This window comes from Bombus fervidus, chromosome 15 (genome assembly GCF_041682495.2).
Source record: "Bombus fervidus isolate BK054 chromosome 15, iyBomFerv1, whole genome shotgun sequence".
Taxonomy (NCBI): Eukaryota; Metazoa; Arthropoda; class Insecta; order Hymenoptera; family Apidae; genus Bombus; species Bombus fervidus.
Genome location: NC_091531.1, coordinates 9,372,432 through 9,399,693, shown reverse-complemented (window position 1 = coordinate 9,399,693; position 27,262 = coordinate 9,372,432). Strand labels below are relative to the sequence as shown.

General features: G+C 40.7%; 1 protein-coding gene across 2 annotated transcripts in view; it reads left to right on the top strand.

Moving 5' to 3' along the window:
* Positions 1–27,262, top strand: part of LOC139995122 (uncharacterized) — a 325,767-nt gene that overhangs the window by 5,582 nt on the left and 292,923 nt on the right. Inside the window, exon 2 of one of the 2 annotated variants that reach the window (XM_072018309.1) lies at positions 22,552–22,599. The exons of the other annotated variant lie outside the window; for it this stretch is intronic. The gene's annotated coding sequence lies outside the window, so the exon portion shown is untranslated. The remainder of the gene's footprint in view (positions 1–22,551; positions 22,600–27,262) is intronic. 2 annotated transcript variants of the gene reach the window in all.

The following is a 27,262-nucleotide window of genomic DNA, read 5'->3' as shown; positions in this document are numbered from 1 at the left end:
CTTACATATAGCTATGAAAGGAAGGAAAATATAGAGGAGGATAATATTGGGTTCATTCTTGTTATTGGATGAAATTTATATACGTCGTTAATAGGAGACAGCAGGGGCCAATACACGTATTAATTAAAAAATAATTTGTTTTTCATTTCTGTATCGCGATTCGCGAAGCGGCGGTGTTTTAATTGGAACTGAAAAGTTGCCTGTGTTTCCGTGCCATTAATTACTCGGCTTCCTTTGATTTTCTGTTCCCCTATCTTCGATATTAATTTCCAATAAAAATGTTTGCACCAGAATACAAACGCATTCTCCGTTATGAAGCATTTTATCTCGTAATAAATTAATTACTCCTTTAACAAATATACGACGATGCACTAAACGCGAATGATTATCGATCATTTACGTATTAGGCTAAGTATATAAAAAATTTCGGACCTGAAATTTATCCAAAACTAGATCGTTCCGTATCCAATATAAATGACAAAGCAAATTACTTTACTTGGCTGAAATAACCCTAGTTTTCGTCTATTACGGGCACTTGTACGCTTGATACAAGCCTAGCGCAAACTTTAAAAGACAAATTCCATTATTCAACGACCTGTATCCGCAACACACCAGCCTCGAAAGAAACCTCAAACCCGTAAAAACATAAAAGACCAAGAATGGAGTCAAAGTTTCCCCAGTTCCATCTTCGTTAATTCCCGCCTAAAATTCTTCATCCCCTAGGAAACTTGAGTGGCACCCTCTGTCGAGGGTGATCGCTTCGCGTGATGTAGAACGCATAAAAATTACGATTCCTTGCACGGAAGGAACCACCCTTGTCAAAAAAGAATGGAAGGAAATGATCAGATTCTGAGGTCGCAGAAAACAGAGCGGGGAATGGAGGAGAGGGGAAGGGGAAATGACGAGAGGAGTATTTCGTCGGCTGATTTAGCCAGAGCGAGCTACGTGGCGTTCAATCTCCATTTGCCGGCACTTTTGAATAATAAATCCGCTAATAACAACGGGGCTGGTATTAAATTCCGCGTAAACGAAGCAGCCGTATCCACGAGTCGATACAACCCGCACGCCTCTCATTTCCTTGCACCTCTCTCATTCTCTTGCACTCTGACACGCACGCACACACACTCTCTCTCACACACACACAGATAATACACACATATCGGTTGCTAATTGAATACACGTCCGGCCCGAACTTTAATAATATCAACAGTGATGCATACATTAAGCGACGGCTAAATTAACCAGCCGTATGGTCTCTACCTGTACGATGACTCGCGACCATCATTAACGTCCTTAATGAAACAGGATGAATCGCTAAATACGGATATTTTATTGGGCGAGGTTGTAGGTTACTCTTAAAAGTAGTTAAGGATTGAAATCTAGTAATTTCGAATTAATAATCAAATTTTAGATTTTTAACTTTCACTAACGATATCTTACTGGGAATAGGGATGCGGCCGACTCTCGAAAAGGTAAAATTCTCATAAGACGCAAAAAGATTTCAAATCGAAGTAATTGTTTATTAGCAACCGATAAACAAATGTCATTAGACACGGGGGAAAAGTTAGAAAATCTCCAGTAATCCTGGAATAATAACATTGTTAGACACGATAGCTGAGACCGTCGCACACGAGACTTAACCTCGAAACCTACGTTAAGTTAGGTCTCAACGCGTGTAGGGTGCTTGACAGAGAAAACGCGCGTTGAGATGAAGGCAATAGAGAAAAAAGCTGGATGAACGGAAAGAGAAAGATTCGTAGAGAAGAGCCGGGTTGGAGTGGTCTAGCGGCGGAAGAGAGGCTCGCAAGGGCAAAGAAAAGCGGAGGCAGAGGGAAATTTCGCTGGCCGAAGAGAAAGGCTTGGATTCCACTCCCTCCAGCTTTAGCCGCCCTTTCCCCTTCTGCTCGACCTTCCCCAAAACATCAGCCTCCCTCCGGTCTCCGGGGGTCAATGTCTGCAACCTTGCTTCTCGCGACGGTGGCGCCGCACAATTGCAAATCCTGCGCGTGCTACGACGCGAGGCTGGTCCGACGGATGACTTTATCTCTCGAATGGATGCTGCAGAAACAACGCGGTCCACTGCCGGGCTACGACCACCAGCCGTCAAAGTTCCGATAATTATTTTTTATTAGAAGCGAGATTTCTGGCAAACGACGGCAACGACGAACAAATTTTACTAATTTTATTATTTCACTCGTACAGTACGAAATAGCCGCTCGTTACTATGTTCCCGAAAATTTTCCTAAAACGAGTCAAAGTCGTAATAACCTTAACGGAACCGCGAATAAGGCTGAGCAATAATTAACAAGGCCCAGAGAAACGATTAAAAATGTATTGAAGTTAGGCCACTTTATCCGCGCTTTTATATTCCATCGTAGTTGCGTGCGCAGTCCACGTACATATATGGTGGACAGGATTTGACTACATTATTTTCGTATCCGGATTTCGACCTCTCTTCAATCCCTGTCCTCGTCTTTCGCGGATTTCTTTCGTCGGCAATTTTCTGCATAATATATCCGAGGCTCCGGTTCGCGGGGTCAATGTCTGCCAGCTCGGTTTCCGTTTTACTCGGGACACGAGATATCTACCTGCGTGTGTGCACACACGGGTGGATAGGTTACGCGAGTCGTGAGATCCACAGGGTGTCTGGTTTCTTGCTACGCTTTGTGCCAGACAACGATATATCCAACTGCGTGCGAGCAGTTTCGCAAAAAGCAGGAGAAACGACAGCTGTAACGCGGATCTGCTTCGAATTAGGCCCTGTGGAGCTCCTGTTGCCAAGGTAGAAACCTTGTTGAAAGATGTTTTGCGTAATTTGCACGTTAGGATGCGAGATGTTAATTTAATTTGAGAATCTTTTTGCGAAGAGGAATTTTGACAAAATCGTTTGTATTTGGAAAATGGATTATTCGGTCGATTGGAACTTTCTATTTGTTACCGAGCTTGTTAGTAGCTTCGATTAATACCAAACTTTATTTTATTGTCACTAGATTACGCAACTTTGAAAAAAAGGAGAACCGAAAAAATTGCGCTCTCTATTTTCGATTTTACGAATGCTGAGACATCCTGAGACACACTGTATGCACGGTGACGATACACATGGTGTGGTATCAGATCGTAATACCGATCGACGCCGGATAAATCGCGATTATGGGCTATTTGGCCGAGTGCAAAGAACGAAATGGCGCGTATGGTCGCGTATGAATGACGACACAGGTGTACTTATCATTTTCGTTTTATCCGAGCTGCGAAGTGTAACATTATCGTGTTCCGGAAGAGGCGGTCGGCGGAAAGTGCAAATTGGCTTCGATCGTAATCTCTGCCGTTAGGATCGATCACCGTCTACGTATCCAACGTTTTGGTGTTTTGGCGTTTCGGTATTTCGAGACGGAAATGCCGAATTCCAACAATTTCCTCTCGAGATAATTTGGCCGTGCCGATACGAGCCTTCGCTACTCTTTCGACCCTGTTTTTCCGACTCGATTATTTTTAGCTCTTTTTTTGTCTGCTTTTTTCGTACAGAGATATTGTTCATTTTGTCACTCGTCGAAATGAAAAATCCTTTAATCAAGATCGTTTTATTTGCGGCGTTCGGATGATCTCGCCAATCAACTTGGCGTCCTGTCTTCTGTCACTATTGTTGCTATTTTTTAGCTTCGCGGTATTCGCGTCAACGATTTTCCACTAATCCGATTATATATCGAGTAAAGAAAAATGTAGATTCTTATGAAAAATGGGCGACGTGTATATTTACCGAAGTAGGTTAAGCTTGGATCATAGGTACCAGCTTTTTCATTAGGTCGATATTTGGCCAAAGTTTCCATTAAATTTTAGCGATCGAAACATTCTTCGATCCATTTTATTTAACGAAGACCGCATCTTCTGTAACTTGTTTTTGATTTTAGTTCATTTTGTACATAACACAATTCCATTTCTAATTGTATCAATAATCAGAGAACACCCTGTACATTCTCACACTTATCATTTCAGTCACCGACTAAACACAAACGGAAAGTGTAGTCATTGAATTATTAATCGAAGAAACGGTTTTCCTCGCGCATACGTAACGAAAAAGTCTTGCGTAAATCTTTCACAGCTTTCCTTCCGGAAGGAACAAAATTGATTTAGAATATATTCACTGGATTATCCACGACTGCAGAAACGAAAGCCGAGTATCGACGTTCGTCCGATGCAATTCGAAACGCGAGCTTCGCGGGGATTATAAACTATTGTTAACGCGGCGATGTTTGACGAGTCGCGAGGGGAAAATTCTCGACGAGCTCCTTTGGGTACAAGGTACAATGCAATCTGGCTGGAATGTAAGTGGAGCCGAAGGTAGCCGACGATGAGAGGGCTCCAGCTCTCGCGAGATTCCCGTGTCAATCAGTCAGTCGGAATTCGAGAACGCAAGATTTTTTCTGTCTCTGTTTACAGCAGCACGGGATCTCCGTCTTTCTTTCGCTATAGGCGTCTTTCTCGCAGGTTGAAAATCTCAACTGTTGCGTCCGTTCGATGGAAAATGCGAACCCGCTGCGAAAACCCAATTACCAAAGTCTGGCGTATGGTCGAACCGCGCGCCTCTTTGAACTCGTACACGGCCAGTCCGTCGATTAATTCCGCGTTTTTCGCCCCGCGCACCCGGTCGATGGGTAATCGATCGCCAAGGAGAGACCGTTGAAAGTGAATTTTCTTTTTTTTTCTTTTTTTTTTTTTTTTTGTTTGTGGTATGATGCGAATGATTTTTGAATACGCGTCTCTTGGATGGGAATTTAGGGTACTCAGATTGAACGTGCCGCATCTGTGGAAAATTTGAAGGGGCGAGAGTGCACAGAGTATCTAAAGACGTTTAAAATATCCAAAGCATAGTAATTGTAATATATAGCGGAGGAAATAGATTTATCGAAAATTATTTTTGGAAGTGCTATTCGAGGCTGTAAATCTATTCTGCAATTATCGAGCAGTCAGTTCTTCTTTAATCTTTTCGTGAAAGAAACGAGACTACCTGTAAAGTTGTTTACACCTTGAAGTTAGAAGGCAAAATTCCTTGAAAGTGGCAAAAGGAGAGGAATTTGTAATCTCAACGTTACTTTTTACAAGACGAGTGTAAGTTTCGTCCTTTATCCCGTCTAAATCTTTGTAAAACAAATAACTCGAGCATATAAATTAATTACTTGGACGAAAGGATGACTCAGGGTCAAGAGATCCGTGAAAGCCTCTAATTGGACGAAAGTGAAAAGTTGAGCGGCGAAATTAAGCACGGAGTTTAAACGCACGCGCGCACGAACATTTTTTTTCATTCGGTCGAAGTTTGAAAGCGTATTGCGGAGCGCAAATTTATTTTGACTGTTGGAGCTATCGATGAATCTATTTTGACCATCGATACTGCACCGCTCTCGTAAATTGTACTTTGGCTTTGGTTCCATGCGTACAGTGAAAAAACAAGCCAAAGCTATTAAATTTTACAGTCCAACTGTTTGAAGCAGCCCGCAATATTTCATATTGAAAGAAGCTCGTTTCCCCGATCCTTTCGTATTTCCACCCCTAGAGCGTGATTATTAAATGACTTTAACAAAAAAATTACGAAATATTTTTACGACTTTTTATTTCAGCTTTTCTCATCGTAAGATATTTCCAGAAGCAAAACACGTTGAGACTCGAAAACCATATTCTTCGCGTATGTTTGAGATTCTCTCTAGAAATTTCTTAGCTGTGTGTGCCTTGTACGCGCGCGGACTAACAAACAATTCGCAAATAGACAGAAATTTCGCATTGTAATATACGGCATTTTGGACGTCGAAATTATCGATACCAGAGACATTTCACGTTATATTTATTCGAAAACGGTTTGGATTCTTCCTTTAAAACGATCCCTCCAGCCATTTTACACGTATTAGTTTTTTCACAACTTTTGTAAGAACGGGTTTTCCGTAATTAATCAAAAAATCATTTTCCCTCCGGCTTTCTATAGGGATTACGTGTTAAAATTTTCAGTTTAGAAGATGAATATCTCCGTTTCGGTAAGGCTGCACTCCGTTTGAAATTGAACAACGTATAGATAATGTATAAAGTAAGTAAGCCATCGTGAAAATTTCAAGGGAATCGCAAGAAAATCAATCCGCGCTGCAAATACCTTAATAAATTACAGTCACTCGAAAGTTTCTTTTATGTTCCTGCAAGTTTTTCAAATTCTCAATTGTTTTAAGGATTCAGCAAAGAAACGAGGAAATATTGCCAAATTTTCATGGCAAGTAATTGCAATTAAAATTTACTTTCTTGCATATACAAGCGTTATTTAACGAAACTTCATCTACCCGTCCACTTAATTCTGCCCCCGATATTGTACATAAAAGTTTTTTTTATCACGAGCGTTCAAATACATTCGTGAGCCATTGAACGTAAAAAATCCACGGAATATTCAATTAGAAATTCGCGTATGATCCCGTTTGCGTATTCCTTTTGTTTCCGGTTTTGCGACGGGCTTGGAGAAGCAAAAAGGGCGGCCATTCGCGTAATGCACCGTGCAAGTATCGTAATGGTCGATAAATGATTTAGTATCGATAACATACGGTTTCCTCGATATTAAAGGAACACGGTTTCCTAAATAGTAAAATTTCTCTTTCTTTTTCTCTCGCTTTCTCTTCGAAGCAATCGGCACGATAAGACGCTCGAGGCTGAATGGAACCGTACGCGACGACATATTAGTGACAGATAGGGTATTAGCTGGAATTCTCGCTAAAGTCAATTTTACACGCGAGCAGTTCGATTCCATTCGTTGGAAATAATATTTTTCTCTTCTACCTCTTATTTATCTTCCTTTGGTACTAATATATCGGAGAATATAATAGCTCGATAATGGGGCAGATTCGGTTTTAAAATTATTGCTTGCTGTTGCAAGAAGCATTAGAGCGTGAGACTCGAGCAAACATTCTTTCCACGGTACTCTTTGAATTGAGAAATTGGATTGCGTTGTTGGTTTCGACAGATAAAAGGATATATATTTTATATTTTAATATCTACGTTATGTAATTAACAATTTGACGATTGTTCTTGATTGATATTACCTTTTGTTTATACGGTTTAGATATATTTTTGTTTAAGATACTATGCGTTCTTCGAACGTCTGTCACAGCCTGCAAATATTACATTTCACAGCATAATAATATTAATTTACGAATAAATGGTTAGACATAAATATGAAATATCACGTCGCTACATATAAAGTATTCGATTTCGCTGTGTGTATCAATTTCGTAAACCTTTTGTAAAATAAATGCTTTCATCTTTCTGTAGATCATTTTACGTATAGCGTATCGTATCAAAATTGAAAATTTTGACTTTCGTAAATGATTAAAATTTTTCAGGACTCGCATCCAACCAAGTACTTCTCGTTGGAAATCGGAATAATTTCGTACGTTGCAGCGTACAAATATAAATAAAAGTGCCAAACAGAGACACGATACGAATATTAAAATCGGCTGTGAAAATCGAGAATTCCATATCTCGTTTCCTCCGTCATCAAAAATACTAATATTCTTCGGGATGATCGTCTCCTAAATCGTTCATTCCAAAGTCCCAAAACGATTAACACGTATGCACAGTATTTTACGCCTGACGTCGGAAATATAAATACTTTTCATGACAAAAGAAATACTAAATTATTTTTTTAATGAAAAATTCGCCCACAATGATTAAAAACACGTGTACTATTTTTCGACAAAAAAAAAAAAAAAAAATAATAATAATAAAAAAGGTAACTGGTCAATTTCAACTGCAATTTCGAAGCTATCCAACAAATCTCTTCCTACGAACGAAACTAAAAGAGGCGATCAATCTGGATGCTGAAATATGGCGGCATTGGGAACCACGAGATGGAATAATCGAGCGAGAGCGAATTGTTCGATGGAGTAGTCGTCGCCGTCCAATTAGGCGAACCGGTAACGATCGTTTTTTCCCCCGACGAAATCTCGACAGCGCTTTATAAGCTAGGTCTGATCCTAGATTAGCGTTAATTTTGAAACGCCGGACCGATCGACCACTCGTAAGTGGATTCTTCCGACGAGTGGCGTCGTACTCGATGAGTAGGATTACGTATCAGCTCGGTGCACGACGTATAATCGAGTAACCACCAGTCTATTAGTTTGATCGAAAAGTTCTGTCCCCAAATTTCTTTCGTACTTGTTACTTTATTTCCGAATTTTCGTAAATCGCGGGTGTTTTTCTTTCTTTTTTCTTTTTTTTTTTTTTTTTTTTTAAGTATTACGCGATTCAGTTACACGTGGGACGCACTTTGGGAGTCGGTTGTAGAAAAGAAAGGAAAATGTTCATACAAACGTATGGTCTGTCTGCTTTTGTTTATGAGATGCAACGAATTTTGTGAGCAGAGCAAATTGAGCAAAAAAATGTTGAAACACCGAGTAGCAGGATCCATGACAGGACGTTTACAGGTTTGCCTTGAAACGCAACGTGGTCATTTTCAGCATCCTTCGTAGAGGTGACTAGATAACACGAAATCGATACAGAAAATTGCTTTTCATCGTTTTCAGATGTACAATCAGCTGCAGAAGTGGGTTGCACACGTTCACAAACATATCTCGCTTTACGTAATTTGATTTTTAAAGCAACTTTTTGCGTCTGTACAGTTCCTTAATGATCGTTTAAAAAATCAAGCGATAAAAATTTGTATCTACCCGATACCTTTTTTTCTTTCGCGAGAGCCATCTAATACTTCAGAATAGAATTCACGACAGAAGATGGTATTTCTTGATGATAACGAGATATTCGAATACAGTCACGTTCTTCTTAAATCATTTTAGAGTAAATGCTAGACGGTTGAATGGTCCGAGAGGTGTAGAACAATGGTAGAATTTAGTAAGAAGGAAAAGTTCTAAATAAATATCAGACAGAAAGGAAGTAAAACTCGAGAGATACAGGAATATTCTGTGAAAGGAGAGAATGTATGAAATTGGAACTTCAGAAACAGTCTTGTGAAAAATATCGCGTGCCAGCCTCTCTTATCAGACATTCTTTGCCGAGTAAACTTCGAAGATGTGCCTGGAAAACATTTTTTAGATTCTGCGAGCGAGCAGATTATAACATAGAGGATTTAACCGAGGAAATTTACAAATTAATCCGCTGATTAAATAATTTCAATGCAGTGACTCGCTTGATTAATTATACACGTCTATAGTTATATTATTTCATATTTCTGCAAGATATACAACGCGTTATAGAATAGTATTTTTAAATAAAACCTCGAGTGATTTGAATTCTACTTTAAAGATAAATGGTTTATCCTAAAAGTGATTTATGGCGATGAAATATAACGAATTTTTTCCTTTCTCTTGTCACTGATCGCTATCGCGTTTCTCTTAGTCGATTTTTATCTATTTTCGCGTAAGATTTATTTCTCTTAATTATTATCGCGAAGACACGATAGGAAAACAATTATTTTCTTTCACATAGATCACGAATTCACTAGGGAACAAACCACTTACGCCGCAATTAAAATTAACAATTGAAATTTGCTTAATGGAATAACTGAAAATTTCGTCGAATGGTTCGGTATTCTCATAACAGGACAGTGTAACTCAGAATAAGCGATAAATTCTATCTTTTTTGACTTTTGATTTCGTTCCATCAAAAAGTTCACCAGCTAATTAATTTGACAACGAATTTCCTTGAATCCAATTTAAAAAAAAAAAAAAAAATCGAGTTACCTTTCTATGTAATATCCGTGATAATCTTCCTTTATTATTATCGCAAAACCAAACATGTTGATCGTTTTATAAGCATTCGTATCTCTCGTCGAACAACAAGAGAAATTTCGTCGTTATATTTCATACATCGTATAATACGACTCGAATCATTCTGATTAGTCGCATCTCTGGTTCGAATAGGCGGCCGTCAAACGCCATAAATCCGGCTCGATTCATCGCCTAATCTGTAAATTCAAAATGAGTTATTCTCTGCTAGGTAGAGTTGTGTATGCCTTTCTGGAACGTTGGTTGCCTGATATCCTCTCTCTACACAGACGCTCACGCACACACATAGGCACACAAGTTGGACGAAGCGTACGAATATGGAGTGTAAGCTGGTTGACCTTTTGACCCACAATTGGTCATCGAAATGCCAGTGTAATCGGTCATTGTTGGCAAACAGCGGAGAAGTGGTCGTAAATGGAGGAGCTGTTGAAAATTGAATTCAAAGTCGCGATTATCGATCCGCCTCTGTTGCACGCGTCTTCTCGACGATCCTTTCAAATGGGATTGATTAACCCCGTTTGTTTCCAGAAACGATCCAGTAATTAATTCTTGTTCATTTTACGGTCTTGCAGAGTTTGACTTTGATGTTCAAAGTATCGATCTGCCACGTATATCCGCGTATGTGCCTGTTGTACGCAGATCATTACGATTTATTTCACATTGATCAACGATGTTAACAACGTACTTTCAAGTTCGCCCGTAGCGTACATTTCTAGCTGTATATCAAGTTTCCAAGCTCGAAAACTTGAGTCTTCGTAGATTTCAAACCAGAGAAGCAACTCTTACGTGTACAGTCTTCGCCATATTTCCATTCCACCGTGTTAATTTGTGGAAATTGGAAATTCCATCGTCGATTCGACAAACTTTCCAAACTAAGAAAACAAATTCAATAAAAGTCTGGAACGAAAACCTACCAGCAACATAAACGCGAAATCCAAAACATCCTCCAACGCCAGCCACTAAAATTCCCACCATACTCTAATTTCCCCCAAGGATTCCAACAAATTCTCCACGCATTCAATTTCGTAAAAATCCCCGATCGATCCAATTTCACCATCCATTCTACGAAAGCGAAATAAAATTCCCAAAGCGACAACAACGGTGGAGAGAGCCGTTTGACAAACAGCGTTGGTAATTAAATCGAACATCGGTACACAGGAGGAGTCAAGCGGTTGGAACAGTTGGTAACTAATGTAAGCAATAACGTCGCTTTAAGCTGGACCTAATGACTGTAACTATGGCCAGGATTAGCCGTTAACTTGGCCGTAAACGTTTCCTTCGGGACCTTTCGACCAACACACGGCAGCGAACCCGCGGAATACAGCTGACCGAAAATGTGGCCGCACTCGTTGCCCCAAAGTGTGAAATACGATCGCGACGGAGCACCTCTTCGAATTCTCCAGTCCCTCGTTTCCGAAGAAATACGCGACTTATACACGGTGGCTTCGTACGAATTCGATGTAACCAAATCGCTGTTTACGAGGAATTTCACTTTCTCGCGAGAACCGAGCTGTCGACCTTCCCGTCGATGGCGTAGAATTTTCTGTAAGCTGCGAATTATGGGTGTTACAGGGGATTCGAGACGCGAGAAATTTCTATTTCGTACATTTTTGACTAGCAGTTTGGATACTTTCGATATTGTAGATTTTCGACGTTTAGCGTTCTTGCAGATTTAGAGGCAGAACGAATGGAAGAAGAGTTTGGTGGGTTTTTTAAATTTATATTACCATCGAGTGTATTTATTGTATTTGCGCGACTATTTGATATAAGTGCGAGCGTTTGACATAATAAAATTCTTTCTAGGATATCTGATATTAAGATAACCGTGTTAAATCCAAGCGATGTAGAAAAATCCACGTAAAAGACACGCGTTGAATGTATTTGTTGTACATGAACTTGCAAGGAAGCGAGCGAACGTATCCATTAATCACACGGGGCGAGGAAAATCGCGTTAACAAGCGGAAGCTCGCGGTGACAGGCGAAAGACACCTGGTAGACGGATGTAGGAATTTTTCCAGCGAGCCAGGAAATTTCGTATCGATCGTGCAGCCAGATTAGCTACGCGTACACCGGTTAATTGTCGGTGTATGAAAAAGAGCAGGTGCCTGGTCGTGTCGACCGAGCTTCAAATTGCGAACGTTTCCGCGTTCCTAAAGAGTCACGGAAATGCGAAAACAAGCGAATCCGCGGAAAATTCACGGTCGAGTATAATATCGTCGGTTAACGTTATTATTCTGGGCCAAGAGAGTCGAGAGGGAGGAAGCGGAGCGAGTTAGCCCGGTATTGTGCAACTCGTGTCGCTTGTCGTCGGCTGGTTCGTTAAATTTTTTAATCCCATCGACGACGCGCCCGTCCCGACGCCATTAATCTTTCACGCGTCCGGCATGCCCGATGATCGTATCTCGCGGTTCCTCGCGAATGTTTGTCGCAAGGGTGTTTGGTCGGTGATACTGGAACTTTGAAACGCGCGCAGACACTTGGAAAAGAGAGAATAAGTACAGTAGTGTTGTCGGAAAGACACTCTTTCTTTCTTAGATGGCTGGATCGGAATTTCGTATGGCGAATCTTTGTACGATAACGGCGATACGCGTGTTGATTCGTCACTGATACTCGCTGATACTTGCGTAAAAAGAGAAAGTAAAATCAGTTAACGCGGTAAAAGCCGTGGATTTTTATTTGACGCGTTGAATCCTTATACGATAGAATCGACGCTCGTTACGCGTTTTATTAACGATCGAAGTGCTTCAAAATGAATTAAGTTTTCTTAAGATGAGTTTTAGTAGATTCTTTAATTATTAATTAGTCGAGTTTCTTTTCTGGATGGATTTGAAGTTGGCGGGTCATTCGTACGATAGCTAGATAGTTGAAGCTACTAACGAGTTATTAAATTACTGTACAAAAGAAAGTTCTTACTGGCCAATTTCGCAAAGGGAAACGAGACATCTGTGTTAGCCGGAAGAATGATCATGCTATTGCGCAGAGCTCCAAGATATATCGTTTCATTCCACTCGATAAAACTGGTAAAAAAAACCGTACTATATATTTCTCGAAGCGATATATACATATATTCGAAATATCGAGCTTACAAAGCCATCTTGCAAAATAAATCGCTTCGAACGAGTATTTTCTTTTGTTACGGCGGAAATTCGATCGATAGACGAACGAGGTTCGATCGTTGAATTTACCGCAAGCCTATAGACTATTTTTTCTTTTTTATAGAAGTTTATCAAGTTGGAAGTGTATCAAATAACGGTTACAGATCCGCTAAATTTACGAGATCGCGTGTTACTGGCAGATACAGGCATAACTCGTAGGAATACTATGGAATGTGTTTCGCAATACTGCTGACACTTGTGAGCCACGAAGAAATATTGGCAAAACTCGCGTAGAATCGTGTAACTTCGAGCTTTACAGAAAACATTCTTCCCCGTAGGATATTCAAATTCTCTTGCTCCGCGAATTCGTTAAATTTTACGGGTTAAATGAAACAGATTATTATTATTATTCGATCTATTCTTTAGAACGCGTTTCCATGAAAATGAGGTCCGACTAATGGAACGTGACCAGATGGGAAGCGATCATGATAATGTGGCGAGGTAACAGAGATTTTTAGACGAAGGTCCTGGGATTGGGTTTGCACAGTATTCCTGTTCCAATTGAATTTTTATCGTCCTCTTTTTAGAATAATTTTCGTAACTAAAAAAGTAAAATAATTTTCACCTAATTTCCTTTTTCAATTTTTTCATTCCATAAAATACATAGCGATGTCAAACTTTCGATCAATTACGTCGAATTACTCGAGTTATTTCTTCTTTCGACTATCCCAAATGTCCGGTTATGCGAAACACCCTATAAATCAAATTCCAATCAGAAACGTACGAGATCCGAATAACGTCTCTCTTATGCGGATCGAGTTTGTATGATAAATAGAGGTTAAGTATATTTTGTACGAATTGCATGTATTAAATATCTGATATATCAATAGAATTGGATTAGGCCTGGTTATCGTAGAATAAAGTAGATTAAACTCGATCAGTAGTGAATTAAATCGGATTAATCTGGATTAATCTCGAAACTGGTTAGATTAGCTAGGATCTATTCTGTTTCAGGTTAGGTTAGGTCGAATCGTTTCAACATTATGTTGAGCTAGATTGAAATAGTCATACATTGTGCCGGATCCTGCTGGATTAGGTAGCTTTAGAGTGGGTTAAACTTAAATTAAGCCAGGTTGGGTTCACACAGAGCTGCCTAATTTTTCACGATAATATCTAACGTCCTTGCTTCGCTTGCTTCAATGATCTTGGAATAAACGTATCGTGCTATAGATCTCTCCTCAGCTTTTCTAGGAACGAATTCTCAGAGCATTCGTACGATTGAATTTGTATTTATAATATCGTTAACAACATTTGAAAAATCAAGAATTTTCAATTGAATTCGAATTAAAATGGTACACAATGTGGAACTCGTACGGCTATACGTGTATGTGTGCAGTAACTCTGACGTGGTTCTTCACCGCATGGATAGAAAACTATCAAACGGATAACAAAGCCTATAGATGACACACATCATCGGTGTAACTCGATCGGATCGCGAGAACCTAACATTTGTTTTCCTTATCCATAGACTACACGTAGCTGACGCATCCGCCTAAATCAGACCTAACCTACAAATCCATCTTAATATAGAGAATTTCTTAGAATCGTTTTGCCATTCGCGTTTACACGGCGCCATCGTAAAATTATATCCGCGGCTTGGAAACAATTTCTTCAGCCCACGAAACTCCTCTTTATCCGTGTCTACGTTACAGCGTATATCGATTTCCACTCGAGGCGAACGGGATCGGTTCGCCTTAAGAAGGGAATACAAAAATATGTGCTTAAGCCCTCAATCGGCCCGTCTACGTAGCGATTTACATGAGAAGACAAAAACTTGCTTTCGAGGCATCCTCTCCTTCCTTTCTACTCTCTTCTTCTCCTCTGTCTCCATGCTTCTTCTCGTCCTCGTCGCCCGAACACACTCTGCACTCTGCACGCCGAGTGCGAACGCGGCGAAAGGAAAAGCTGGCTCAGCGAGACTCGTGCGGTACTTTGCATTTTACAATGGCAAAGATATTATGTAAAGCGACTGCGCGCGCGCGCGCTCGCCACCACACACACGCACACGTACTCTCTTTCTCCATAAAACGTCCCTCGAAATTTCTTGATTTTACGGTGCACGCGTTTGTCAATTGTTTCAGAGAATGGTTCAGTTACATTCTTCTAATAGTCGTGCTAAGATTATTCCTTTTGTAGAGAGGAATGTTTGAGGATGTTGGCGGCGGGAGTTTGATTTTTACTATCTTTTCTCGTGCATAACGATTATAAAATTAAATTATACGAACAGACGCGTACGCTTTAGAATAAATCGTAAGGGAATCGAATTCTCTCAACGAAGATTTATAAGTTTCCAAGTTCTTAGATCCATTTTTATCGCCCTGTATGCAATCCCAATTAGTCACTCTTCGTCATTGTTAATCATTAGAAAAAATTCCACCGTTGATAAATTTATCTAACGCTTCCTCGGCTAACGTGAAATTCGACGTGGTTCTTTTCTGCTTGTTATTATCGATTGCTTTTATAATCACGCTCACACTATCCTCGTCTCTTTTTTCGTTTTAACCCGTGCTGCCCTCTATCTAGGGCATCACCGCTGTCCCCGGCAGCCGTCTTTACACACACACTTCACCCGATCTAAAGATCCATAGATCGTTGTTTAAGTTTTATCCTCTATCCACTACAAAAGCTTTCGAACCGTACACCAGATGACGTGTATAGTAAATATAAAAACAAGAAAGAAACGCGGTGGAAAGTTGTCGTAATTTTATAGAAAATACGCTCGTCAGCGTAACAACGAATAATTAAAAAGAGAAACGAAAGTAATTCTACATGACTGTGTGCAGTCGAAATCTAATATTTTCAATCAGTATTCACAGCGGCGAATCAAAGAACTTTTGTTTGCGATTTTTTAAAGAAACCTCCTACTGTTTTATAGATCTGTTGAAACGCGCTCCAATTCCTATTAAAGTAATTGGAATGAATTCGTTCCAACTAACAAAATCGCATTTTTCTTTCAATAAATTTATACGCGAACATTTGTTCCCGACTTCTAACGCATTGTTCTATCCATTGGTTGCTTCTCACGTAGCGTTCCGTAAAAAAAAAAAAAAAATTATTACGGCTACGCTCGCTCTCATTCTAGCTTCTAGTACCGTTGAAAATACTACACAAAATATACAATAAAGTACGATACACGATAAAAATTCAATGGACTTCACACACGGTGTAAAATAATATATACTGCGTGACGTTTTGAAGGCAACTTGTATATTGTCAAAAATATCGATCGCGCGGCACCTCACCAAGATCGAAACGGATTGACGATATTGTTGCGAATATCGTCTGTCGCGTGTGGCTCCCTTTAGAATTGATCAAAAATAACAGATTCTAACCGATGCCAATTACACGAGCGTGCAGGCGATTTCGGCGCAGTTGTCGGAAACAATTTGCCGCAAACGTATCGTAGAACATTGGTGTGGAACCGATGCAGGTCCGTATCCGCGCACTTGAGCGCTTAAAACGCTCCCTTTCGCCCTTTTTTCCCCCGGTGTCACTTATCCGCCGTAACGCTTTTAGTCCCTTCCGTGTCTGTGCCTGTGTACAAAGTGTCCACACGCTGCTATTCTCTAAACTGCACACCGTTGCATATGGAAATCCACGCAACGTCGCTTCTTACATTGCACGGACACGTTGGGGCATTTAAATTTATTTTTCCGCTGTTTCCTTTTGTCCCGTGTCTCGAGCAACGTTTACCCAAGTTTGGAACTTGCTCCACCCGTTTTTCAGCAAGGGGACGATTGTTCTTTTGTCTTCTCTTCGTATTTTTCACCCTGTCCGCCATCGGATTACCAGGAATTAGGAGACTCTTTCGTTTTACTGGTTTTATAGGTTACGTGAATGTTTGCCTCTCGTTCTGTTAACGAAGCTAATCGGGTGATTATTTCCATTACAATATCGCGTTACAAACAACGGATATTGTCACGATAAAAATGTCAATGATCTTAGAATAGTGCTGGGAAAATAGCCTTCGATGTTCGATCTCAACGAAATGCCTGATACGCGGTGATTTGTGTTTGCAACTGTGAGTTGCAATATCAAAGGTAGAGTAAAAAGAATTTAAAGACAAACGCGTAAGAATAAAATATTAACAAATGGTTGAAGAAGAAAAGACTTCTTCCTCTTAAGCAATTAATTACGATCGATCGAGCAAAGTTCGAAACAATTAAACCTCTAATTAACTGGACTACGCAAATTTATCCGTTTCTTAAATTTTAATTAAGCGATCCGCTAACGAAGGCTAGACTATCAGGATATATTTAGAAATTGTGTCGTGGAAAGATAAGTTGGGAACGACCAGAACTTGTTTTTGTTCCAGTGAACCGGAAGACCGGAGAAGGTACATACTTGACTTCGTTAGGGAAGTTAGGTTGCTCTCTGCTGTAGCTAAACTTTCCTCGAACTTCGATTATCCAAACTCATTGGAGAATACATTATTTGAAGAATTGATTTGTTTGAACGATCGAACGATCGGGTTACGAGTATATCGTTCGCTAACGTAATAATCTACAGTTTAGGAGAACCTTGTAAAACGAAGAGTATTTCGTTATACGTACTTGCCTATCTCTCTTTCGCACATACACGATCTTAACATATTTTTCAAAATCTATGCATAAAGGAATCTTCTTAAAAGTTATCCGACGACGTACGAATGTTACGTCTTAGCAGACTAAAACGCTAAAAATCGTCAAACTCCAACTAGCCGAAAATCTGACCCGAAGTCCTCAGTCTCGCGAACAACCACAATCTTTCGAGTTTGCGAAAACAGGAGCCAGGCTAGGCTCCAAATAGACTCGAAACCGAGAGCAGCTCCGAGCTGTAGCAGAGTTAATGACAGGGCACGGTTGGGCCAATTATTTAACCAATTATTTACTCGGCGCAGGCCGGTAAACCGGTTTTATCAGCAAGTCCCCTGACCACGGCTCGCAATGGCAAACAAGCCGTGGCGTTGCAGGTATCTCGTGTGTCTCGGGCCATGCACTCTTCTCGCCGCGTATCGATTTCTCGCGTCGTTACGTGGTACGCGTGTACACGTTACGTTCAACCAGGCCACCAGGTTATCTATACGGGCCGTTTTAACGCGGACCATTGTCCTTACTGAATCGCATTCCACAGATACTGTCAGTTTCCCGCTGTCGTTGCTCCTCTAACAACGCTATCGTTGTTCACATCGAATTCATTATGCGGTGTGTAGATCGTTTTCATGTTGGTACCATTATGGATCTCGAAAATTTCGAGCATCTCACCAATGGTATCTATAGATGAAAAACAATTGAAATTTATTTGATGACTCAGCTTGTATTTGGAATCGACTGTCGTTTCCTTTGTCGTATGACGTTAGGATGATGTTAGGGGAATGACACAGAATGGCTAAGTTTACTAGGAGCAAGAAACTGTAAAACTTTGTTATTTTTTAAATTTTGTTACGTTAAAGCAAGGGTGGATTCAAGAGACAAGAGACTCCTTGAATCAAGGAATTTGGCTATCGTTGGATTTGTATATTGGAAAAATAAACGAGTTGTGGATCGGTCGCGGATCATAGGATTTCGTACTGTAGGATTTCTGATCACGTAGAATTTAGTCGAGTGGCTTCCAAAGCTACAAGTTACACATTGTGTCGGTCAAACAATCTCCAAGATTCGTTATTTAAATCCATAATTCTTCGCTTTCCTATTTATCGGGTTAAACGGCACAACCTCGGAGCAGTCCAAACATCTTGCCATGTCGAACATGCGTGGCAATTTACAACACCCAACGACCAATCTCACCCATCCCTGAACACCAAACACTCTGCCACTATGAAAACAGAAAAAGGGAGGAAGAAAGGCCATACAGAAAAAAATTCTCTCTCTCGTGCATCAGCTAGGGAAGGACTGGTGAACCTCCTCGCTCAAAGATGCATAGAATTTTCCCCGGCTGACGCCGGATGATTCAATGGGTCCATGAACAACCTTCTCCGGATGGAGGAGGTTATGTGTGTCACCCGGTTCTTCCATTGTACCAGTGCACACGTACACGCAAAAACGAAGGTCCTAGAAACACTCGTCGCGGATTTGTCATCGTAAATCGTCGGTTGGGATAATCCTAAAAGGAAGAGGGAGAAGAATGAGAGAGAGAGAGAGAGAGAGTGAGTGGACGGCGAGGGAGTTTTTCCGGTGCTGTCTTCAGCCGGGACACATTTCACAATTAGCTCGGTATTACGTCGACAGGATTAAAGGCGCACGACGGAAGGTTGCCGTGTGTCTGGTATTCTTGACGCCTGGCGCGTTATTTATGTGCCAGTCCCTAATTAAGTTCAGCCTTGTAATCGCTCTAATCCACTTTGCCTAGAAGAACGCTTCCGATTCTTAAGTGCGATCTCTTAGTCGATCCCTGTTCTATTTGTACACGAGTCTTCGATATTGTTTGTCGAAAAGCTACGATCGTGTTCTTGGTCCGACTTTGATTCTAATTGCATCGACTGTAGCGCTTTACGACGATCGTTTATTATATTCGTACAATTGCTGCATAAAGTCTGTTCTATGGCTACAACATCAAACGTGGCTCGCAAGCGTGCGTGGCACGAAAATATCGACTGGGAGCTTTGTATTCATTGCAATATTCAGAAGTTTGGTAATGATATTAGGAAGTTTGGTAATCTGTTAGTTCGTTATCACCCTTCTCTCTATTCGTGTTAGATCTGGCCCCCTGGATTTTGTACTTCATTCGAGGCTGCGTCTACCCATGGTTTCGCGTCTAGGTGACGTTTTATTTGCTCCCAGCGCGAAGTTGTAACGTACGTGACTGTTGGATTGCAAAGGGCTTGTTCTTATTGCATCTGGGACCTTGTTCCTACCCCGTTTTACACTTTGCACTTCCGCCACGCTTCAGAATCGTAATTTCTGATGCCGCTTTACCTTTGCTTATACGTTCCGCTAAAATTCCTCCAGTCACTTTATTATTTTCCGCTTTGACGTGTTATTAACTTAATCCTCTCCTTCGATTTGTCGGTATTCGACGATCACGAGGTTCGAAATTTAATTACAGAGAATAGATTGGATTATCGCTTATCAATTATCAGTTACTTCAACCACGTCGAGATGAATTCTTTCTTTCAACGATGGAAACTATAATACGATTTTATAGACTACGATACCTACACGAGAGCAATTTTTCCAATCGCATCTTTCGTTTGAAACGGTTAATAATCAAGGTAAAGCGAAAGGTCCTCGCGAATACTTTATCGGAGTTTCTTCGATTCGTGGTTTCGGCCAGACTCTTCCGTACCAGATTTTTATATCGATTCCTGCGGTCGTTTCCTCGAGAATCCAGATTTCTCGGAAATCTGACGCGAGGTAGGATTCTTTCATTTCGCATCCGCGCGTCCGAAAGTTCGTTTCAGCCGCAACTCCGGGCTTTCGCATAAACGCGAACTCGCGACCGGAAACGTTTCAATATCGCGGCAAGTTGTAGAACTAATATTCCCCGCTGTGTGTACGTAGAGAGCATGGAGCTCACATATTTACCGTGACACAATTTTGGTAAATAGAAACGATGGAACGTGTAATGGAAGGATCGCGAGTTCCCTTCGAGAATCGATTCGGACTCTTGTTTAAACTGTTCGGAAACGTTCTTCGCTAAAGTTTCCTGTCTTTCTATCTGTTACTTCCTGCAGCGGATGCCCGCTGGGCGTAAAGTTGTTTTATGTAACGAATAAATCGAATTTGTCAGCTTCGAGTGTCCCCCGTACTCTTGGATATATGAAATTTTTTGACCAAAGGCGAACGAAGAAGCGAAGAGCGAAAGAAGAAAATTAGAAAACAGAAAATTGAACAGCGTGTACTTAATTCCAGAGACACGGGGATTATTACGAACGTAACGTATATCGTTGGAGATGTATTACTTGCAGCGGACGGATAAATATTTCAGTGAATTATTGTTCGATATAAGCGAAACGATATTAATCGATGGAAGAGTCGTTTCGCCATGCATACCCGAGGGATTGACGTTCAATTTTTAGAGGTGTACGAGAACAGACTCGATAATTAATTCGATCAGATCAGTCCATAAATCGGCCCGTAATTTCCTGTCGTAAATGTTCGATGTCCGCGGAAGTTTGCCGAGGATGATTAAGTGTACACAGTCATTTAATATAGGCGCCTGCTTTGCTTTATTAATCTTTCATCATTCCCTGTTCCGTTCGCTTCGTTTTTCCTTTGTTCTTAGACCCTGCGAGCCGAAACTATTATAAATTTAAGCTTACACGAAGCCTTATGATTCTACGCTCGACTTTTCTCCGATAAAAAGCATCGAAAATCAAGAGTAAAGGTTCGATAATCGTTTTCTTTAATATTGGATCGATATTCGCCTGGCCTTTGAACCGAAAGACGGGCAATATCTATCGCGAAACACGCATGGAGGATAAATCTGAAAGGCTGTTAATAGGATTTACGGGCGTATTGTGTGCCATAAAGCTAATAGAAACTTGTCATACGGATCAAAGAGGAGACTGGGAAAGATGAAAGAAACCTTGGCAAAGATGAAAGATAAATTGGCTTCGTGTTAAAACAAACCCATCGCCGGTGCCCTTCGAAACCGTGGAATTAATAGAAACGACCTGGCATTTTTCTACCTTGACAAACTTCAATTTACAAGGCAGCTTTATCTGTCGTCGTAGTATTCGATTTGAACGAGAGGTTTTGTGCATTCTTTAACATACCACTATCACGTCGTGTTATTAATTGCCACCAACACCACCACCACCAAAAAAAAAAAAAAAAAAAAAAAAAACAGATTTCAATAGATTTTTAAATATACTTTGTAGAATTAAGAATTCGGATAAAGATGCCGATGATGATGTGTTACCATAAGTTCATAAATAATAGCGATGCGCATACGTGGATCGATTTATCAAAATTTAATTTTAAATCAAACGTACGTGTCGATAAAAGAAATTAAGAACTCGAATAAAAGTAACTTTAACAACTTTGAATTCAAAGATGACGAACACGTACATAGTTCTATTTATTAAAACATACGTTGGACAAGCACGAACGTGCTTGTTAATGAAATTTCATTGAATATTACGAGGACGAGAGAAAGATTCGCGAATCGATATGCTGAGAAACGTTGGCGTAAATTCAGAGACCGATACAACCGCTTCGAATCCATTTTACAGTAGTCACTTCCCCATTTAAAATCCCTGAAAGCAACAATTATCCCGTAGCTGGCTGACAGCATGAAAAGGCTACTATCCCCGGGTCCACGAAACTTCACCCGGTCTTTCTATTCTCCTGCTCTTTTTCTCGAACCTGCCATACGCATTCCTAACCTGCCTTTTATGCCAGAGTTTTACTGGGAAAGGAATGACCTCGCTATCCTTAACAAAGAATGTGTGTGGCTTACAACCGAAGGCTGTGGCAGAGCCGGGATTGAAGGCGCGTCTGCATGAAAGCTGCTGCCATTTACTCGGCGAACATCTCAGAAACTGCGCGTCGAACGGACGCAAAACGTCCCTCTGAAACTGTCTACCTATGCGTGTGTTAATGTTTGTTCGTGTATGTTCGAGCATGCGTGTAAAGAAACTTCCTACTACGTGTTCATTTTACGTTTCCATTTGCAGTTGCGGTATTATGCTTTCTCTCGTTTTTTTGTTTCAGGTGAGTCATTGGAGCCGTAACGAAGCTACCATTGTATCGGGCTGTAAGGTATGAAATGTTCGTTTCCTCGAATTAATCTTTTAACGTTAGTAGTATTATTAGCGAAATTCTAAGAGTCGCAAGTTACGTATTGGTACCGTTGCAAGTTGTCACACGCAAGCGTATATCAGAGATACGATATTAAAAAGAAAAAGGATGAAATTTTATGAACTACGGAGTATCCGATTGTGTTCGATTATATTTGATAAAGAGATTATAAAATAGTATAGTGAACAGTACGGGGAAACGACGTAACGTAATAAAGAATTTGAAGCATTCAAACGAGCATTACACGTGTTACGACCTAATATATTTGGTCCAGATGACGTTCTACGGATCATCGAAGGTTACCTCGATGAGTCACTTGCAATTATGAAGCAGCTAGAGGTTAGAATTTGAATATCAATGAGAAAAAGTGGAAGATTGAACGTTGCAGTAGATTATACGGCGTGTGAGGTTTCCAGATGGCCATTGACCGAGGTAAATAGGCGGCCATTGGGATTAAGTTTCTATGGGGGATAATTCTGACATGGGGATCCTGAAAGAGTCTTTAAAACTGGTTTTCACTGATCTTTGACTACCTGGTTCGGCCCGATTCAGCGATCGAATAGTCCCATTTTTCGTACCGCACTAGTGAAAATAAATAACAACGATATTTTATTTACCATTTTATTTATTGATTAGAAAACCTCTTAAAGGAAACACGATGTATAGCGTTTAAGGGTTTTTATTCTTCCGTTTTGCAGTTTTCGTGATGTTAGAATAATTCTCAATTCCTTTTCAAGTTTTAGTAATGTTGCGTTTATAAGCGTTGACGTATTTTTATACAGTCACCTTTCAAAAAAAAAAAAAAAAAAAAAAAATAAAAAAAATAAAAAAAGCCCCCAAAATATCTGTTCTGCCAATTGCGAGAAAAAATTACGGAAGGACAAGTAGAAACGCGACCACTGGTGCGAAGGTGGGGTACTTTTTTCCCGTCGTTTAATCAAATTTCCGGGTTGAAATTCGAGTATTGATTCGCGTTGCCGTTTAATCGACGTGTTCTAACGTCGAACGAGGCGGTTTCCGGCCGCGTAACGAGATTCGAATCGTTTGTATATCGGTGCAACAACGAACAGGTAGGGGCTACAGTACGGGCAATATTCCAGCCAGCGTGCTAATGTATTTTTAATACGTTTCCCCGGCGATTAATCAGACGGCGTGTGGCCGGCCGTGTGTTTTTAATGTTCGACGCAAACACCGGCCACCCTTTCATGCCCGGTGAAAATTTAAATAAGCCGCACCAGCGAACGCCACCGGAGATAAAGAAAATTGGCAGGAAAAGGGAGAATCGTAAAAGCGTTACAAATCGTGTTCCCTATGCATTCTCTTCCTTTCCTTCTTTTGCCAGCTGAACGTTCAATATTTTTGCCCGAGTATAATTCACGAACTGTCGGGTTTTCATATTCTGGAATTATTCGGTTCCTTTTTTTTTTTTTTTGTTCTTTTTTTTAGAAATTCATTAAATCGAACTATTTGGAATTGCGTAAGGTAGCTTCTCTCGAAGAAATAATCGAGAGTTGGGTTCACTGATGCATAGAAAATGAAATATTTTATTAATATCATTACGAAGAGACTCGGTTTCCAATAACGTAAAATTGAAATTAACGATAGCTACACTGACATTGCTCATAAAATCTCCATCGTTATTGACCTAGATGAGTATTGACAAAATTAAGTTTAATGTACTGAAATCGTTCAACGATCCATAGAGATTTGAAATTATCTAGGTGTTGTTTACCTTAAGCGTTTAATTTCTGTACATATTTTCGTACAATTAATTTTCAACTATGTCGGTTATATAATCATGGCCGGAAATTATTGCGAATATATCGATATTCAAAGGGTGTGTCTACAAGTGTTGCAATACTTTTTCGTAAGCCGCTATAGCCGCGTTACTTGTTTCTATCTCACGCTCTTCGCTCGCCATATCCACAGACCGCTCTGCTGGCAGAAAAAAGGAGACGAAAAAAGGAAAGGAGACGGTCCAGTCCGCGTGAAACAATAATTCCCCGAACGGGGGTGGTTTTTTCCGCGGCTGGAACGCCAGAGGAGGCCATTTAACCGCGTTGTAACCGGTGGCTTTAATCTGCGCTGACGGGGTGCGGCTCATTAGATGCGATTAGTCTGCAAGCAGACACGCTCCTTTATGTCCACACGTACATGCTTACGCAGGTACACGTAGACGCGCGAATAACCAGCGCAAACTGCTCGGCTGTCCCCATCAGGATTCAAGCGGCGTGTGTCCTCTGTTGCACACGAGAGTCTGTGTATTTGCCCGCCTGTAAATCTATAGACGTACCCTAGTCGAGTGTGCATTTCTCTATACACGTGTATGTACATTAATGTTGGTAAGTATTTGGCCGTTCTGCTCGATCCGTGGAAATGGCATTTTCAAATCGAAGCAAAGTGCTGTTACATGCAAATTAACGACCAATAAATTAGTCGTTGCGTATCGGTTTTTAAAAATCAATTTCGACAATGATACAATTAAACTATGGTACGTTGCGACTTGTTCTTGATACATTCGTAGGAATTTAAAAGGTGGAAAAATGTATAGAACGTGCCGAGTACGAATATCGAATATACAAGATAAAAGTAATTGTAATGTTTAGCGGGCGAAGAAGAAGAAAATTGGAGAATCCGGAAACAAAGACTTTCGCATCATTTAGCGTCGTCTTAAATACGTTTTCGAAAATGATCGAGCGTTCAGATACCTTTGACGGATAATACAGCCAGTTCGCGTACGTGTATTCGTCATTATATGTACACGTGAGAATAGATAATAACGCGCATGAGAGTACGAGGCAGTCGTCTTGCACGGGCACTGTCAGCAGATTCGGTGACAATGAGGATGCGCTTTTAATAAATTGCCAGCTTCCAGCATGCACGATTTCCGGCCTCTCCTGCTCGTACCTCCATGAACATTCTGCGTGTAGAAGTGACGTTTAATGGCTGGGGATTAATGGGGTGCAGGTGCGCCACGGGGATGCCGCGAGCTGCGAATTGCTGGGGGACTTTTAGGTGACGAGGCTCTTATTTGGCAAAGCGATTAATGGTCGCGCTGGTGGCTGGTTTCCGAGGTCGAGGATTCGATTTTAAAGAAGTTTGTTACGGCAAGGAAGAAAGTTACGAAGACAGAAAAATGGGAATAGGAACTTTGCGGTTAACTTACGAGGGATAGGATAATTAAAGGATTATTTAAGAGATAAATTTCCTTCTCATCCGTTATTTAGTTAATGTACGAGCAGTCGGTGAGTTAAGAAAAGATCCAATGGATTACGTTCCAATGTCGTGGTACGTTTTCATGACTTAAAAAAATATGACGAAGCTCTTGGAACGGTGAACGCAGAGCACTGTTTTACGAAAAATATCAGCGGACCGACTTACGCCACTGTTTAACCTTCCAATTAATCCATGGCCCTAAATTAATCCCTCTCGTATAACACCGTGTTTCCGTTTTCGTAAACGGTTCAACTGCATCAACGCCATTCGTCCTATCCAGAATTCTTCGAAAGCTGGCGTTCACGCCAATTTGCATTTCATTAATGTCGCGGCTTGTCCCGTTTAACGACGCAGCCGACTCGAGAGAACAGCACCCGCGCACAATTAAAAGTTGAGGCCGACTAGCATATTTGCATATGGTGTAAAAACTCGTTGTTACATGGCTCGCGTGACGCACGAAGGATCAAGAAAAGTCCCTTGTATTTCCGAGTTTTAATACCATTGGTCCACGGAAATACTACTTTAACTAGTTTATGCCGTGGATACGTGCGTCGGTGAGCTACGCGATTTCGTAACCATAAATAACAGGCGTTGGTTGATCTGTCACAGTGAAATATTGGCAATGAAAATCCAGAAAAATTACTTTTAAAACTATCCGTTATTGGCAAATATTATGTTAAAATACTACACGCCCGTTAAACGCTCTTAACAAACACGAACCAACGGCCTGAAGCTCAAGTACCATAAAACGCTTCGCAACGTTAATCTCCGATTTAAATAATATAAGAAATGAATGTGAAAGGCAGGAAAAATAATCTACGAAACGTTGCTAACTCGTCCTACATGACTCGAAGCTGCGGTACTTACTTCACGTTAAACATTTTACTTATTCGATTATTCGACTCTGCTCTGTTTCGACTTTCTCACCTTCGTCTTCTTTCAAACTTTCTCTCAACTCTAAACAACTACATGGTTGCTTAATTTTTCCAATTACGGCTTCGAAACTCTTTAAAACACCATACATGCCAGTCGTAAAGACCAATTGGACGATGGTAACCCGAGACCATAAAAGTCACGAATCAACTCTAACTTGGGATCATTTAACTAGGATCGTGAAGTTCGTGGTTGAAAGTGATTAATCTCGTCGAACGACCGCGTTCCTGACGTGTATGCTAGTTACGAGGTTCGCGGGGGCGCCCGAATCGCCGTGAAAAACCGTGTGCACAGAGGAAAAAAAGAAAGAACGGAAACGGGAGGGCGCGTCGAGGCGAGCACAGCTTCGAATTCGTGTTTTTCACGCTTCTACAAGAACGCGACAGTCATAAAGCAAGCGGAATGGCGCGAGAACACGTGTATCGTGACGTGATTTTCAGCTGGCTGTTGTGAATGACTGAGACGTTTCTCCGCT